Source organism: Culex quinquefasciatus, chromosome 2 (assembly GCF_015732765.1).
Source record: "Culex quinquefasciatus strain JHB chromosome 2, VPISU_Cqui_1.0_pri_paternal, whole genome shotgun sequence".
NCBI classification, from domain to species: Eukaryota; Metazoa; Arthropoda; class Insecta; order Diptera; family Culicidae; genus Culex; species Culex quinquefasciatus.
The window spans coordinates 130,707,415-130,726,723 of record NC_051862.1 but is presented as its reverse complement, the minus strand read 5'-3'; the positions used below and the strand labels follow the sequence as shown (position 1 = coordinate 130,726,723).

Genomic DNA, 19,309 nt, shown 5'->3' with positions numbered 1-19,309 from the left:
GCAGCGGTGTCTTGTGCAATTGTGATATTTTCACTATCGGAGAACTACCTAGTTCACGAAGACAGCTTATCGGTCAACGCTTAAGCCCTGGGGCTGCGGCAAAGCGAGTTCTCGTAGCATGAAGTGGTGTCCATAGTGCTTATAAAAAAGAATTTATACCCAAATTTTAACTAATGCACTAGGATCAAATCATGCCCCTTGACATGACAAGGCCCAGGGATAACAAACGCAATGTGAGACTTAATTTAAAACAAATTATTGGCGGATATAGCTATTTGCTTGCAAAAATATTCATACACAGAAAAAAATCATGGTAATATTCATCAGGGAATGGTGTCAGATTTTTTGTCCAAAAAATGTGTAAAATTACATCAGTTTCTGGTAAATTATCATCAGGTTCACATTTATTAGGTAAAACTACCCAAAAAAGAAGGAATATTAAACCAACCAAATTTACAACCTTCTAAAATTAATCTTTTTTATATTATGCTGTGTACTACTCATCTGCGAACAATTTCAAATCTTTTTTCTATCTTATATATTCATATTTTTTCAGTACTTCTATTTAAGGACTTATCAATTCAATTTCGTCTCAGTTCAAAGAGTGTTAAAGTAAAAACAGCCAAAATTGTTAAACCATCGAGTCTAGACTGAATTTTTAATGATTCAATGATGAATAATTATGACTGAAAAGCCATGTTAAAAACGGAAAAGATTTTTTCAAAGGATACTTTAAAACAAAGTAAACCTGGAGTAACATTTGAAAAAAGCGCATAAGCATCATAGTGTTAAATGGAAGCTAAGGAGGTCAGCTATTTTTCCCATTTCGAATTTTAAGAAAAAATAACCTGAAACTTCAGAAATAGCAAAATAGTTCAAACTTTCAAAATCCTTATCCGCCCTTTTTTCGTGTTGCTCCTGAAACTAGAATTAATAGAAAATTCAAAAAGCATTATTGAAGATCAGGAGCAAATGACCCATAGGGTTAAAGTTCCCCCAATAAAATCAACAACAGCAACAACAATTATTGAGGACAGACAATTATCAAACCATAAAAAACAGATTTTGATGAACAATAAAAAAGTTTAAAAATGTTTATATTCAAACTTTTGTTCATGTTGCATGATGAACTGCTCATTTATAAACGAAAAATAAAATAAAATAAGAAAACATTATTTTGAAAGAATATTAGAGTATTCTTTTTTTCAATTAAAAAAATATATGTCATCAAGCTTTTTTAAATATCTGCTAATGTGTGAAGAGTGAAACAAAAAACTCATAAATATATTATTAAAACAAGAATACCAAATTTTTGAAAAAAAAATGATTGATCTTCGAATTAAAATCAATGCAAATATCGCTATAGAGCAATTCTCTCAGATTTCGGTCATTCGATTTTTTTTGTAATTTTTAATCCGACTGAAACTTTTTTGGTGCCTTCGGTATGCCTAAAGAAGCCATTTTGCATCATTAGTTTGTCCATATAATTTTCCATACAAATTTGGCAGCTGGCCATACAAAAATGATGTATGAAAATTCAAAAATCTGTATCTTTTGAAGGAATTTTTTGATCGATTTGGTGTCTTGGGCAAAGTTGTAGGTATGGATACGGACTACACTGGAAAAAAATGATACACGGTGAAAAAAATTCGGTGATTTTTTTATTTAACTTTTTGTCACTAAAACTTGATTTGCAAAAAAACACTATTTTTATTTTTTTTTATTTTTTGGTATGTTTTAGAGGACATCAAATGTCAACTTTTCAGGAATTTCTAGGTTGTGCAAAAAATCTTTGAGCGAGTTATACATTTTTGAATCAATACTGATTTTTTCAAAAAATCGAAAGATAGGTCGCAAAAATTTTTCAACTTCATTTTTCAATGTTAAATCAAATTTGCAATCAAAAAGTACTCCAAAGAAATTTTGATAAAGTGCACCGTTTTCTAGTTAAAGCCATTTTTATGTGACTTTTTTGAAAATAGTCGCAGTTTTTCATTTTTTTAAATTAGTGCACATGTTTGCCCACTTTTGAAAAAAAGTATTTTTGAAAAGCTGAGAAAATTCTCTATATTTTGCTTTCTTGAACTTTGTTGATACGACCCTTAGTTGCTGAGATATTGCCATGCAAGTGTTTAAAAACAGGAAAATTGATGTTTTCTAAGTCTCACCCAAACAACACACCATTTTCTAATGTCGATATCTCAGCAACTAATGGTCCGATTTTCAATGTTAAATCATGAAACATTCGTGAAATTTTCGGATCTTTCCGAAAAAAATATTTTCAAAATTTTTAAACCAGGATTAACATTTAAAAAAAGCGTAATATTGAATGTTTGGCCCTTTCGAAATGTTAGTCTTGGTTTAAAAATTTTTAAAATATTTTTTTCCAAAAGATCGGAAAATTTCACGAATGTTTCATATTTTAACATTGAAAATCGGACCATTAGTTGCTGAGATATCGACATTAGACAATGGTGGGTTGTTTGGGTGAGACTTAGAAAACATCAATTTTCCTGTTTTTAAACACTTGTATGGCAATATTTTCTCAGCTTTTCAAAAATATTTTTTCCAAAAGTGGGCAAACATGTGCACTAATTTAAAAAATTAAAAACTGCGACTATTTTCAAAAAAGTCACCTAAAAATGGATTTAACTTGGAAACAGTGCACTTTATCAAAATTTCACTTGAGTACTTTTTGATTGTAAATTTGATTTTACATCGAAAAATGAAGTTGAACAATTTTTGTGACCAATTTTTCTATTTTTTGAAAAAATCAGTATTGATTCAAACATTCATAACTCGCTCAAAGATTTTTTGCACAACCTACAAATTTCTTAAAAGTTGGCATTTGATGTCCTCTAAAACATATCAAAAAATAGAAAAAAATAAAAATAGTGTTTTTGCAAATCAAGTTTTATTCCTTCAAAAGATACAGATGTTTGAATTTTCATACATCTTTTTTGTATGGCCAGCTGCCAAATTTGTATGGAAATTTATATGGACCAACTAATGATGCAAAATGGCTTCTTTGGGCATACCGAAGGCACCAAAAAAGTTTCAGTCGGATTAAAAAATACAAAAATTAAAATTTAAGAACAAAGACCGATTTCGTAGAGAATTGCTCATTATTGAAGATCAGGAGCAAATGACCCATAGGGTTAAAGTTCCCCCAATAAAATCAACAACAGCAACAACAATTATTGAAGACAGACGGTTATCAAACCATAAAAAACAGGTTTTGAAGAACAATAAAAAAGTTTAAAATATGTTTATATTCAAACATTTGTTCATGCAACATTTTAATGAACTGCTCATTTTAAATATGAAAACATTATTTTGGAAGAATATAAGAGTGTTTTTTTCAATTAAAAAAATATAATTCATCAAGCTTTTTAAAGATCAGCTAATGTCTGAAGAATGAAAAAAAAAAAACAAAAAAAATATTGAAACAAGAATACATAATCTTCGAAAAAATTTTGATGAATCTTCGAATTAAAATAAAAACGAATATCGCTATAGAAATACGCATTTTTGCATATTAAATGGTAAAATTCACAAAAATATTCCAGAAACATAAATAAAGTATTTTAAGGTGAAACGGGAGGCCAGTTCTTGGACATGTTCTGATCAGTTGAAATCAATTTCTGGACTCGACTGATTTCTTGCTATTTTTATATTTCTCGTCTGTAACAGACAAAACATTATGGTTTACGGCGTTATCCTTAAAGGTGCTTCAAAATACTGGAGTCGTGGTGTCAATATGGCGCTGCCTTTCCGTTTCACCTTAAATGATTTTTTTTTTTTTAGAAATAACGACATTCAGCATTTTCTTTTAAACTTAAAGCTATAATGCTTTTATTTTGTTCTTTAAAACTCTTCATAGCGGTTTTCGATGCAATTTGATGAGTTGTTTTTGGAAAAGAAAGCGTGAAAATGTGCTATTTTTCATCCAAACTCTGCACTATTTTTATTATCACAAGCTGTGTTTTCTCCCACGTCCAAGGCTGTTGACTGCAACCATCGGGATCCAATTTCCCAAAATTTCCACACCACGGGTATTTGGTGCCAAATCGCGTTTTTCGTCCAAAACAACCTTCAACCAGCGGATTAGTTTCTCGCAAAACGTGAGATGGCGCCTGTCTGATCTTGAAATCACCCCCAAAATAACTAACCTACACAGCAAAAAATAAAAGACATTTTTGAAACTTCATATTTTTTGCCTTTCTTACTAAAGAAAGGTATAGGTTTTACTTTAAGCCAGGACGTCATTTCCATCTTCGTAAATATGTCGATTCAGCATGAATTTTAATCGGAAAAATCGTCAAAAAATCACACTGCATCGATTTTCGACGCTCTATCGATTCACCTTGACAGAACTCGTCTATCTCACACCCTCGAATTTTGAGAAAATAAATTCCGTGGAGGTCGAGTGATGTTCGTATGTGGTAAAATTTTGCTAAATTTTGTGTCGCGCCGTTCTCAGCTCCCATATATCCGATTTCGATTCTTCTAAATGCAGATGAAAGCTAGTGTGCTGAACCTGGGCGAGTTGCCTCGCAAATTTCGAAATATCCATCTGTTTTCGGATGCGGCCAGACTTTTCAACAAAATACACAGTTTTCAAATGAAAATATGGTCAATTTTTATCATTTTCATATTTTTATTTATCTCAAAATTGCATTTTTCGAGCTCTACAACCTCCCAAATTTTCATCCAGATCCATAATCTGGTTCTGGAGTTAGAGCCGTTTGATTAACCTACCAAAAGAAAAAAAATCCCTAAAAAAAGGTAAAAGCCCACCTGGTGACCTTCGCCAACATTTTTCATTTCTGATTTTATTCAAAATTTCTTGCTACATTCATAGTACAAACCATGAGTGAGCACCTGAAACAAATTCGACATCGATCGGCAATCCCGATCAATTTTTAGACCGATTTACTTTTTGCCTTTCTTACTAAAGAAAGGTATAGGTTTTACTTTAAGCCAGGACGTCATTTCCATCTTCGTAAATATGTCGATTCAGCATGAATTTTAATCGGAAAAATCGTCAAAAATCACACTGCATCGATTTTCGACGCTCTATCGATTCACCTTGACAGAACTCGTCTATTTCACACCCTCGAATTTTGAGAAAATAAATTCCGTGGAGGTCGAGTGATGTTCGTATGTGGTAAAATTTTGCTAAATTTTGTGTCGCGCCGTTCTCAGCTCCCATATATCCGATTTCGATTCTTCTAAATGCAGATGAAAGCTAGTGTGCTGAACCTGGGCGAGTTGCCTCGCAAATTTCGAAATATCCATCTGTTTTCGGATGCGGCCAGACTTTTCAACAAAATACACAGTTTTCAAATGAAAATATGGTCAATTTTTATCATTTTCATATTTTTTATTTATCTCAAAAATTGCATTTTTCGAGCACTACAACCTCCCAAATTTTCATCTAGATCCATAATCTGGTTCTGGAGTTAGAGCCGTTTGATTAACCTACCAAAAGAAAAAAAATCCCTAAAAAAAGGTAAAAGCCCACCTGGTGACCTTCGCCAACATTTTTCATTTCTGATTTTATTCAAAATTTCTTGCTACATTCATAGTACAAACCATGAGTGAGCACCTGAAACAAATTCGACATCGATCGGCAATCCCGATCAATTTTTAGACCGATTTACTTTTTGCCTTTCTTACTAAAGAAAGGTATAGGTTTTACTTTAAGCCAGGACGTCATTTCCATCTTCGTAAATATGTCGATTCAGCATGAATTTTAATCGGAAAAATCGTCAAAAATCACACTGCATCGATTTTCGACGCTCTATCGATTCACCTTGACAGAACTCGTCTATCTCACACCCTCGAATTTTGAGAAAATAAATTCCGTGGAGGTCGAGTGATGTTCGTATGTGGTAAAATTTTGCTAAATTTTGTGTCGCGCCGTTCTCAGCTCCCATATATCCGATTTCGATTCTTCTAAATGCAGATGAAAGCTAGTGTGCTGAACCTGGGCGAGTTGCCTCGCAAATTTCGAAATATCCATCTGTTTTCGGATGCGGCCAGACTTTTCAACAAAATACACAGTTTTCAAATGAAAATATGGTCAATTTTTATCATTTTCATATTTTTTATTTATCTCAAAAATTGCATTTTTCGAGCTCTACAACCTCCCAAATTTTCATCCAGATCCATAATCTGGTTCTGGAGTTAGAGCCGTTTGATTAACCTACCAAAAGAAAAAAAATCCCTAAAAAAAGGTAAAAGCCCACCTGGTGACCTTCGCCAACATTTTTCATTTCTGATTTTATTCAAAATTTCTTGCTACATTCATAGTACAAACCATGAGTGAGCACCTGAAACAAATTCGACATCGATCGGCAATCCCGATCAATTTTTAGACCGATTTACTTTTTGCCTTTCTTACTAAAGAAAGGTATAGGTTTTACTTTAAGCCAGGACGTCATTTCCATCTTCGTAAATATGTCGATTCAGCATGAATTTTAATCGGAAAAATCGTCAAAAATCACACTGCATCGATTTTCGACGCTCTATCGATTCACCTTGACAGAACTCGTCTATCTCACACCCTCGAATTTTGAGAAAATAAATTCCGTGGAGGTCGAGTGATGTTCGTATGTGGTAAAATTTTGCTAAATTTTGTGTCGCGCCGTTCTCAGCTCCCATATATCCGATTTCGATTCTTCTAAATGCAGATGAAAGCTAGTGTGCTGAACCTGGGCGAGTTGCCTCGCAAATTTCGAAATATCCATCTGTTTTCGGATGCGGCCAGACTTTTCAACAAAATACACAGTTTTCAAATGAAAATATGGTCAATTTTTATCATTTTCATATTTTTTATTTATCTCAAAAATTGCATTTTTCGAGCTCTACAACCTCCCAAATTTTCATCCAGATCCATAATCTGGTTCTGGAGTTAGAGCCGTTTGATTAACCTACCAAAAGAAAAAAAATCCCTAAAAAAAGGTAAAAGCCCACCTGGTGACCTTCGCCAACATTTTTCATTTCTGATTTTATTCAAAATTTCTTGCTACATTCATAGTACAAACCATGAGTGAGCACCTGAAACAAATTCGACATCGATCGGCAATCCCGATCAATTTTTAGACCGATTTACTTTTTGCCTTTCTTACTAAAGAAAGGTATAGGTTTTACTTTAAGCCAGGACGTCATTTCCATCTTCGTAAATATGTCGATTCAGCATGAATTTTAATCGGAAAAATCGTCAAAAATCACACTGCATCGATTTTCGACGCTCTATCGATTCACCTTGACAGAACTCGTCTATCTCACACCCTCGAATTTTGAGAAAATAAATTCCGTGGAGGTCGAGTGATGTTCGTATGTGGTAAAATTTTGCTAAATTTTGTGTCGCGCCGTTCTCAGCTCCCATATATCCGATTTCGATTCTTCTAAATGCAGATGAAAGCTAGTGTGCTGAACCTGGGCGAGTTGCCTCGCAAATTTCGAAATATCCATCTGTTTTCGGATGCGGCCAGACTTTTCAACAAAATACACAGTTTTCAAATGAAAATATGGTCAATTTTTATCATTTTCATATTTTTATTTATCTCAAAATTGCATTTTTCGAGCTCTACAACCTCCCAAATTTTCATCCAGATCCATAATCTGGTTCTGGAGTTAGAGCCGTTTGATTAACCTACCAAAAGAAAAAAAATCCCTAAAAAAAGGTAAAAGCCCACCTGGTGACCTTCGCCAACATTTTTCATTTCTGATTTTATTCAAAATTTCTTGCTACATTCATAGTACAAACCATGAGTGAGCACCTGAAACAAATTCGACATCGATCGGCAATCCCGATCAATTTTTAGACGATTTACTTTTTGCCTTTCTTACTAAAGAAAGGTATAGGTTTTACTTTAAGCCAGGACGTCATTTCCATCTTCGTAAATATGTCGATTCAGCATGAATTTTAATCGGAAAAATCGTCAAAAATCACACTGCATCGATTTTCGACGCTCTATCGATTCACCTTGACAGAACTCGTCTATCTCACACCCTCGAATTTTGAGAAAATAAATTCCGTGGAGGTCGAGTGATGTTCGTATGTGGTAAAATTTTGCTAAATTTTGTGTCGCGCCGTTCTCAGCTCCCATATATCCGATTTCGATTCTTCTAAATGCAGATGAAAGCTAGTGTGCTGAACCTGGGCGAGTTGCCTCGCAAATTTCGAAATATCCATCTGTTTTCGGATGCGGCCAGACTTTTCAACAAAATACACAGTTTTCAAATGAAAATATGGTCAATTTTTATCATTTTCATATTTTTATTTATCTCAAAATTGCATTTTTCGAGCTCTACAACCTCCCAAATTTTCATCCAGATCCATAATCTGGTTCTGGAGTTAGAGCCGTTTGATTAACCTACCAAAAGAAAAAAAATCCCTAAAAAAAGGTAAAAGCCCACCTGGTGACCTTCGCCAACATTTTTCATTTCTGATTTTATTCAAAATTTCTTGCTACATTCATAGTACAAACCATGAGTGAGCATCTGAAACAAATTCGACATCGATCGGCAATCCCGATCAATTTTTAGACCGATTTACTTTTTGCCTTTCTTACTAAAGAAAGGTATAGGTTTTACTTTAAGCCAGGACGTCATTTCCATCTTCGTAAATATGTCGATTCAGCATGAATTTTAATCGGAAAAATCGTCAAAAATCACACTGCATCGATTTTCGACGCTCTATCGATTCACCTTGACAGAACTCGTCTATCTCACACCCTCGAATTTTGAGAAAATAAATTCCGTGGAGGTCGAGTGATGTTCGTATGTGGTAAAATTTTGCTAAATTTTGTGTCGCGCCGTTCTCAGCTCCCATATATCCGATTTCGATTCTTCTAAATGCAGATGAAAGCTAGTGTGCTGAACCTGGGCGAGTTGCCTCGCAAATTTCGAAATATCCATCTGTTTTCGGATGCGGCCAGACTTTTCAACAAAATACACAGTTTTCAAATGAAAATATGGTCAATTTTTATCATTTTCATATTTTTTATTTATCTCAAAAATTGCATTTTTCGAGCTCTACAACCTCCCAAATTTTCATCCAGATCCATAATCTGGTTCTGGAGTTAGAGCCGTTTGATTAACCTACCAAAAGAAAAAAAATCCCTAAAAAAAGGTAAAAGCCCACCTGGTGACCTTCGCCAACATTTTTCATTTCTGATTTTATTCAAAATTTCTTGCTACATTCATAGTACAAACCATGAGTGAGCACCTGAAACAAATTCGACATCGATCGGCAATCCCGATCAATTTTTAGACCGATTTACTTTTTGCCTTTCTTACTAAAGAAAGGTATAGGTTTTACTTTAAGCCAGGACGTCATTTCCATCTTCGTAAATATGTCGATTCAGCATGAATTTTAATCGGAAAAATCGTCAAAAATCACACTGCATCGATTTTCGACGCTCTATCGATTCACCTTGACAGAACTCGTCTATCTCACCCTCGAATTTTGAGAAAATAAATTCCGTGGAGGTCGAGTGATGTTCGTATGTGGTAAAATTTTGCTAAATTTTGTGTCGCGCCGTTCTCAGCTCCCATATATCCGATTTCGATTCTTCTAAATGCAGATGAAAGCTAGTGTGCTGAACCTGGGCGAGTTGCCTCGCAAATTTCGAAATATCCATCTGTTTTCGGATGCGGCCAGACTTTTCAACAAAATACACAGTTTTCAAATGAAAATATGGTCAATTTTTATCATTTTCATATTTTTATTTATCTCAAAATTGCATTTTTCGAGCTCTACAACCTCCCAAATTTTCATCCAGATCCATAATCTGGTTCTGGAGTTAGAGCCGTTTGATTAACCTACCAAAAGAAAAAAAATCCCTAAAAAAAGGTAAAAGCCCACCTGGTGACCTTCGCCAACATTTTTCATTTCTGATTTTATTCAAAATTTCTTGCTACATTCATAGTACAAACCATGAGTGAGCATCTGAAACAAATTCGACATCGATCGGCAATCCCGATCAATTTTTAGACCGATTTACTTTTTGCCTTTCTTACTAAAGAAAGGTATAGGTTTTACTTTAAGCCAGGACGTCATTTCCATCTTCGTAAATATGTCGATTCAGCATGAATTTTAATCGGAAAAATCGTCAAAAATCACACTGCATCGATTTTCGACGCTCTATCGATTCACCTTGACAGAACTCGTCTATCTCACACCCTCGAATTTTGAGAAAATAAATTCCGTGGAGGTCGAGTGATGTTCGTATGTGGTAAAATTTTGCTAAATTTTGTGTCGCGCCGTTCTCAGCTCCCATATATCCGATTTCGATTCTTCTAAATGCAGATGAAAGCTAGTGTGCTGAACCTGGGCGAGTTGCCTCGCAAATTTCGAAATATCCATCTGTTTTCGGATGCGGCCAGACTTTTCAACAAAATACACAGTTTTCAAATGAAAATATGGTCAATTTTTATCATTTTCATATTTTTTATTTATCTCAAAAATTGCATTTTTCGAGCTCTACAACCTCCCAAATTTTCATCCAGATCCATAATCTGGTTCTGGAGTTAGAGCCGTTTGATTAACCTACCAAAAGAAAAAAAATCCCTAAAAAAAGGTAAAAGCCCACCTGGTGACCTTCGCCAACATTTTTCATTTCTGATTTTATTCAAAATTTCTTGCTACATTCATAGTACAAACCATGAGTGAGCACCTGAAACAAATTCGACATCGATCGGCAATCCCGATCAATTTTTAGACCGATTTACTTTTTGCCTTTCTTACTAAAGAAAGGTATAGGTTTTACTTTAAGCCAGGACGTCATTTCCATCTTCGTAAATATGTCGATTCAGCATGAATTTTAATCGGAAAAATCGTCAAAAATCACACTGCATCGATTTTCGACGCTCTATCGATTCACCTTGACAGAACTCGTCTATCTCACACCCTCGAATTTTGAGAAAATAAATTCCGTGGAGGTCGAGTGATGTTCGTATGTGGTAAAATTTTGCTAAATTTTGTGTCGCGCCGTTCTCAGCTCCCATATATCCGATTTCGATTCTTCTAAATGCAGATGAAAGCTAGTGTGCTGAACCTGGGCGAGTTGCCTCGCAAATTTCGAAATATCCATCTGTTTTCGGATGCGGCCAGACTTTTCAACAAAATACACAGTTTTCAAATGAAAATATGGTCAATTTTTATCATTTTCATATTTTTATTTATCTCAAAATTGCATTTTTCGAGCTCTACAACCTCCCAAATTTTCATCTAGATCCATAATCTGGTTCTGGAGTTAGAGCCGTTTGATTAACCTACCAAAAGAAAAAAAATCCCTAAAAAAAGGTAAAAGCCCACCTGGTGACCTTCGCCAACATTTTTCATTTCTGATTTTATTCAAAATTTCTTGCTACATTCATAGTACAAACCATGAGTGAGCACCTGAAACAAATTCGACATCGATCGGCAATCCCGATCAATTTTTAGACCGATTTACTTTTTGCCTTTCTTACTAAAGAAAGGTATAGGTTTTACTTTAAGCCAGGACGTCATTTCCATCTTCGTAAATATGTCGATTCAGCATGAATTTTAATCGGAAAAATCGTCAAAAATCACACTGCATCGATTTTCGACGCTCTATCGATTCACCTTGACAGAACTCGTCTATCTCACACCCTCGAATTTTGAGAAAATAAATTCCGTGGAGGTCGAGTGATGTTCGTATGTGGTAAAATTTTGCTAAATTTTGTGTCGCGCCGTTCTCAGCTCCCATATATCCGATTTCGATTCTTCTAAATGCAGATGAAAGCTAGTGTGCTGAACCTGGGCGAGTTGTCTCGCAAATTTCGAAATATCCATCTGTTTTCGGATGCGGCCAGACTTTTCAACAAAATACACAGTTTTCAAATGAAAATATGGTCAATTTTTATCATTTTCATTTTTTATTTATCTCAAAATTGCATTTTTCGAGCTCTACAACCTCCCAAATTTTCATCCAGATCCATAATCTGGTTCTGGAGTTAGAGCCGTTTGATTAACCTACCAAAAGAAAAAAAATCCCTAAAAAAAGGTAAAAGCCCACCTGGTGACCTTCGCCAACATTTTTCATTTCTGATTTTATTCAAAATTTCTTGCTACATTCATAGTACAAACCATGAGTGAGCACCTGAAACAAATTCGACATCGATCGGCAATCCCGATCAATTTTTAGACCGATTTACTTTTTGCCTTTCTTACTAAAGAAAGGTATAGGTTTTACTTTAAGCCAGGACGTCATTTCCATCTTCGTAAATATGTCGATTCAGCATGAATTTTAATCGGAAAAATCGTCAAAAATCACACTGCATCGATTTTCGACGCTCTATCGATTCACCTTGACAGAACTCGTCTATCTCACACCCTCGAATTTTGAGAAAATAAATTCCGTGGAGGTCGAGTGATGTTCGTATGTGGTAAAATTTTGCTAAATTTTGTGTCGCGCCGTTCTCAGCTCCCATATATCCGATTTCGATTCTTCTAAATGCAGATGAAAGCTAGTGTGCTGAACCTGGGCGAGTTGCCTCGCAAATTTCGAAATATCCATCTGTTTTCGGATGCGGCCAGACTTTTCAACAAAATACACAGTTTTCAAATGAAAATATGGTCAATTTTTATCATTTTCATATTTTTTATTTATCTCAAAAATTGCATTTTTCGAGCTCTACAACCTCCCAAATTTTCATCTAGATCCATAATCTGGTTCTGGAGTTAGAGCCGTTTGATTAACCTACCAAAAGAAAAAAAATCCCTAAAAAAAGGTAAAAGCCCACCTGGTGACCTTCGCCAACATTTTTCATTTTGATTTTATTCAAAATTTCTTGCTACATTCATAGTACAAACCATGAGTGAGCACCTGAAACAAATTCGACATCGATCGGCAATCCCGATCAATTTTTAGACCGATTTACTTTTTGCCTTTCTTACTAAAGAAAGGTATAGGTTTTACTTTAAGCCAGGACGTCTTTTCCATCTTCGTAAATATGTCGATTCAGCATGAATTTTAATCGGAAAAATCGTCAAAAAATCACACTGCATCGATTTTCGACGCTTCGTCGCCAAGTCGACAAGTTGTCAAGTTGAGCTTCGAATGCTGGCGCGAGAATGCTGGCGCATTTATTTGCTGGCTCGACTTATACTCGTTTGTAGTAGCTTGTCTACCGATGTTTCCTACAACATGTAAGATATCGTAGCTTTTCGGTTTCTTTTGCCCTGTTTGTTTTTGCATAACTGTCCAATGTTTATTTAAAAACTTTTGTGACATAGGACATTCATCCGGCTACAATCTATTTGTTTTCCGTGGGCTCCGAAAATCGCCTAAAAGTAGACTCAATTTTTTCGTGATTTCGTAAGTTTATTTAACAGGGTTCATTTGATTCCAATAGGAGCTTTCTAAGCTTTTCATCGTTTATATCGTTTTCAAAGTTTTCAATGCTGGCAACGCCAATGGCTTTCTACCTAAGGTACTCGTGATTGAGTGTGTAGTAGTGCGGTTGTAAAAATAGCTATCTCTGACTCTGCCACATTCGTAGAAGCTGAATGGCTATCTTCCCTGCACCGTGCGGCACACGCGGTTCACTTATACCTCGGGTTTTCTTTGCGCCTACCGCGGTGTGCGTTGTCACTGGCGCATGTGAAGCTTGCTATGCTCGCGTTTGTCATAAACGCTTGTTTGATTAAGAATATGTACGATTTAAAATATTCTTTTGGAGAAAATGGCGTTTTTTGTTTCTTTTGGAAATCATATCATTTATAATACTTTGCTTTCATCATAAGACTTTCTTCTTCTTCTAAACAAAGTCAATGTTATGAATTGAAAGAAGTACCATCGTTATATTCTTTAGTAAGAAAGGCTCTATCTCACCCCAGGTGGGATTAAATCGGGTTTTTGATTTCATATGTTTTTAATATTACTCAAAAATTAAACGAAAACCATGCATAATTTCCAATTTTTTTTTTACTGTTCATTTGCAACTGCATTCATGCGTACACCCAGAAGGCCATCCTTAGCGCCACCTGAAGCAAAACAAGGCTCGCGTGCATCAACAACATCCGGTCGTGCATCATCAGCTGGAAACAGGCGCGTATTGCGTTTCTTGTGCCCAAAAACAGTTGTAGCCGACTTTGTCACGTCGCTGGACGCAGGTCAATGTTTGCAAAATATCGAGTTTTGGGTGGATTACACCACAAACATGGGCGCGGGCTGTCGCCAAGATGTCGTAACCGGAGTGTGCCACATTCTGTCACTGACCTTTAAGGGTGGCAGATCAAACGTGTATGTTTTGTCAATTGAAATTAAAACAAAGCTAACAAAGATTTTTAACTGAGTTTTCAGAGTAACAGTAGTAACCTTGAAAAAGAGTTCATATTCTGTTGTCATGCCAGACTGGTGGCGCCTCTGTTCCAAGATTTGAGTAATGTTTACACTGATAGTCATGAATTTCGCTGTGACCGAGTGGCACACGCGACCTGGATTCCGTGTAAGAGAGACACTCACACCTGTACCGCCTGTGTCTTCCACATGATGAAATTGCAAATTTACACGAGAAGATATGCAGAAATCGTCATCGAAAAATGTGTTTACAAATCTGCTTAGACATTTTGGCAGGAAGTTAGTCTTAATTCATCAAAAACTGGCCTGCTGTATGATTTGCTTAAAGGTCGTTCTTTGAGGATTCCATATTTTGAAAGAAGATTGCAAAATTTGAAATCGTAATCTCTCGTAATCTTTCTTATCAAAAAGCTAATGGAACCGGTTCGGCCTGACCGATTGTTCCCAGTCATTTGCGTGTTTATTATCTGGTACTAGCTGTGAATCAAATTACTGTGCTTACGTATTCTCTACTCCACAACCGGCTTATCTTTATGGTTCCGAAATTCCCTACCAAGCCGACTCTCGCGTCGGCATCGACTGCAATCTTGTTTACAAAAAAGAACCAACAACCACAATGAAGGTTCAAGGTTCGTTACAATTGGATGTAACTTGAAGGTAGTCGCTGGCGCGTCAACGTATTAGAACTTGTCCAGTGTGGATGCTTTGTTCGTGGGTTAGTCCGCTCTGGATACAGTTTCTGAAGTGGCTTATCAACGCCGTCGCAAATCACGGCGCAGATCGCTCCTGTTTGTACTCACCGAATGAACTTGTAGGTTGGAAAAACTAATAACAGACCTCTACACCCAAAGGAAAAATCGGTGACAGTCGTTGAAAGGTACGCTTCATTGCACTCACTGTCAACTTGGCTGTCAACTGTTTGGGTGTAAACACTTCTGGGCCAACCAGTTAAACTGGTATTTGTGTACTCTGTGAGAGATTCCGAAGCCTCGAGTGCAAATCTTTACAATCAGACGGTCGTCGTCGTCGCCGTCTAGAGTGTCCAGCCGCGCGTCTAAACCGTGCATAATATTGATAAGACACAGTCTAACTTGGAAAATAAAACAAACACTGAACTGTTTGTGACCGGTTTTCCGAACGATGAAAGTGGTGTTTGTTTTGTTCCAACAGTTGATGCAACACTTTGGCCGCGAGTGACTGATTGGACGCCACTCGAAGTTGTTTTTGTTTTGGTCTAGATCATTAATGAAACAAAGCAAGGAGTCAAAAAGGTAACATTTGTTTGTCTACGAAGAGAATGACATTCGAACTGAAAACTGATCAGAGAAACAAGAGAAAAACTTATCAAGAAAAAAACATCCTGACTTTAAGTAATACGGTCGACTCTCTGGCTGTCGATCTTTTCTTTTTCAATATTGCAATCTGTCAATAAATGTTTCAGTCCCTTCAAAAGCATACTTTTATTTTTTCATTCTTTAATTTGATACCTCCCGCTCTCGATGGTCCCATCAATATCGACACAGAGAGAGCGAGAGAGAGAGAGACTGTAATGGAGCACTTCCATTCGAGCAGTTTTTGCTTTTTTCTACAATTAGGTTTTACGCCGACTCGGTTTTTAGGTTAGAAATTTGACAGCTTAGCTGCACTGTTAACATTTTTCGCACGTGTGTCTCAGTAAAAATGAGTGTGCGTGTGCGCTCGTGCCGTCACGCTGTAAAACCTAATGTATTCCATATGGGAGAACTGTCATTTCTACCACTCGAATCGGGCGCTCCATTGCCCTGCACTTTAACAAAAAACTTATTGAGATTCGAGTTTCTTTCAAGATATTCCAATGATCGATGTGCACCAACCAGAGATTTTTGCATCAAGATGTTTGCACACTCATTTTAGTATCAAAGCTACGGGAACTATCGATAATTGTTTTAATTCATCCCCCAAAATCCTGTCTGCATAATTATTTCAAACAAAGTTACAATCAAATCGTTCCATGATTGGTTCCGCAACTTTGACAATTTTGAAATAAGAATTCAACAACTTCCTTGGTTACTGTGCATCATAAAGCCTGATGGCAAATCGCAGAATGTTGCGTCTGTTACTTTTTACCCTATCAACTTGGTTACTTCGATGTCAGACAGGGATTGCAGCCTTCGATGGTCAATAGAGTTATCTAAGCCCGATTTCACGCACACTAGTACGCCATTTGTTTTGCTGGCCGGTACAAATTTTAACCTCAATCTTTTTCGTGTACGTACACGCAATACATGCGCACGTAGATAACTCTATACTCGACTGACATCTGGATCAACCTGATGATTTTTTTCGCAAGGGGTTGGGTATGTTGATTTTAGACGAGGCTTTAATGGTGCTTTTTATTATTTTTAAGTTGAAACCCCTGCCGAGGAAGGTCAAACAAACGTCAAAGTTAGTATAAGATGTCAAACAGAATTTCAAAAATAAATTTGTGAAAATGCTCCAGCGTAAGCTGGAAGCTTTATCTTACTAATGTGACGTTATCGCCCGTCTAAATAATTACCCAGACACAAAACCAGATAAGATTGGCGACGACGCACCCCATGCTAAACCGTCTAATACAAACACGCCCTGAATTTAGCATTTCGCAATGGTCACCAAAGTCACATAATTGACGGTTTTAAAAAGCCACAGAAACTCGATTTCTCCGCTAATTTTCCATCATATTTCGCTGTAATTGCCCGATGCAACCTGTTATCAGGCCTCAATGCGCATCCTTCCCAGAAGGGAATCCGCACAGCCAGAAGCGCTTGTAATAACCGATCATTATACCTGGTCCGAGGCTCTCTGGACAATGCGTGACGTAATATTAGCCTTTTTCCGCATCCCAAAACCTTGCCGCGCGCGCACTTGACAAGGGCGATCTCCTGAAGCATGAACGGGCTAGCGCCAAGATCGTGCACGACCACCACCGTAATCCGGTCTTCCTGGCCCTCACACAACCACAGGTTCACCTGCTGGCGACCACCACCGGACTTGCGAGAAGGGTCTTGGAGATAACCATGCGGCGATAAAAAAAAAAACAACCCAAGCACATAAGAATACAATAGCGAATACGACGAGAGAGAGAGAGACCTGGAGGAACTTCAAATTATAAAGACAACAAGCGAAACCTGCTGCTGCTTAACTATCCTGTGCGACCATAAGACCACGACCAAGACCGTCGAGAGTGAAGAAGAGGCCGCGAAGAACGCGCTGGGTCTCCGCGGCTTTGGACAACTCCTCGAAAAACTGGTCGTCGCGACGCGGCGACCCCTGACAATTCTTCGATGTGTTCTCAGCCATAACCCCTTGCGAGCGGGTCGTCCAAGAAGTCTTCGTCGTTTTTTTGGTTGTTGTTTTTTTCTGCGGCCGGTGTCTTTCCCGGCGTTTTTCGTTCCGCGACTGTCTACCTGGTTCGTCGTAATTCTTGTTCTCGGAGTTTCTTGGCGTTTTCTCCTTCTCGTTTGCGCAAATTTATATAAAGTTATGTGTGTACACGTAGAGAGCTGTCGTGGTTCAAGCAAGAGAGAGAGGCTTGTAGAGGAACATTCTGGTTTTGGGCCTGGAAAGTGGCTGAAAGTGAAAATATTGGTAGCCAAATCTGAAATTACCAAACTCATAGCTATACAATTTCATTGTTTATGAACGTACGCTCCTTCCTTCCTGCCGATTCAGAATTGTGTTGCTGTTTGAACATTCTTGCTCAACTCAAACCAGCACAACAAATTATCACTGTGTTTAACTTTACGCAGTAAGTCTGGCCGCTTTAAAGCTTGCTGAAAATGTCTCTAAATATTCACAAATTTATTGTTTGCCAAATTATTTTTATTCTCAAATGTTGCAATCAACCGCAATCTCTCTGGTATCTTTGTCCAGCTCGCATAGAACATAACCTAACAATACCGGGTAGCACCAGCCAAGCGCGGTAGATAAACGTGGGTCGAATCTCTGATTGACCCCAATTCGGGAGCCGGCCAACTTTCAAAGGCAGGCCAGGCTGGGCGAACGCATCCTGTGTGTGAACACGCGAGACCGGCAATCACTGAATTTCGGAGGTGGATTTCAAAACGTCGTATCTATCTGACTAGATTTATTTGAGGCAATATTTAAACGACTTTGTAGACCCAAACTCCCACGAAATCCAGCATAAATTTGCTTTACGTCTTTTTCAAACATTGATCCAAGAATTCATATTATCATCTCGTCATGACCTTCGTCGCGGCGCGCCGCCTCGGCACAGGGCACAATCTGACGCAAATGGTGTGCCTAGTGTCGCGGTCATCCCTAAACCTAACCTAACCCCACACACTAAACCACGCCAACATAGTTAAAATTTGTGTTTTGTCTGTGTGAGTTTGCGGTTTAGGTGTGATTGGATGCCACAAATTGTTATCTACGTTGGTGTTGTTGTCGAACTCAGCTGTTGTTTGCTAAGGAAAAAATGTTCTTAATGTATGATATTGTGAATCAAATTCATGCGAGAATTGATTTTTTTTTTCACGGTATCATTTTTGAACAACCATCCTAAATTGTATTGCAATTTGTATGGACAACTCGCAAATAAAGCCAAATTCATGAGGACTGACGTCTGTCAAAAAGTTTGTTTTTTTTTTTGCGAAATTGTTTTTTGTTTGTCGTAGTCTAGTAACTCCTTTAGTATCAATTGTTTCAACATGAATACACTGAAATCCCAAAGATTTGACACCAACTGTTATCAAAATTTGAAAAAAAAATAGCTTTTAATTCTCGCAGTCTATTATAATTCAGGAGCAACACAAGAAAGAGGCGGATAAGCATTTTGACAGCTACAACTATTTTGAAAATTCCATGCCAACAGGTAACTTTTTCACAAAATTCGAAATGTTAAACAATAGATGACCTTTCCAGCTACCTTGTAATACCAGTTGGCTGCTTATGCGCCCTTTTCAAATGTTGCTCCTGAATTTGTAGAA

The 19,309-nt window shown here is 37.0% G+C and overlaps 1 protein-coding gene across 1 annotated transcript in view; it reads right to left on the bottom strand.

Moving 5' to 3' along the window:
* Positions 1-19,309, bottom strand: part of LOC6031968 (ski oncogene) — a 281,458-nt gene that overhangs the window by 258,730 nt on the left and 3,419 nt on the right. The gene's annotated exons all lie outside the window — the stretch shown is intronic.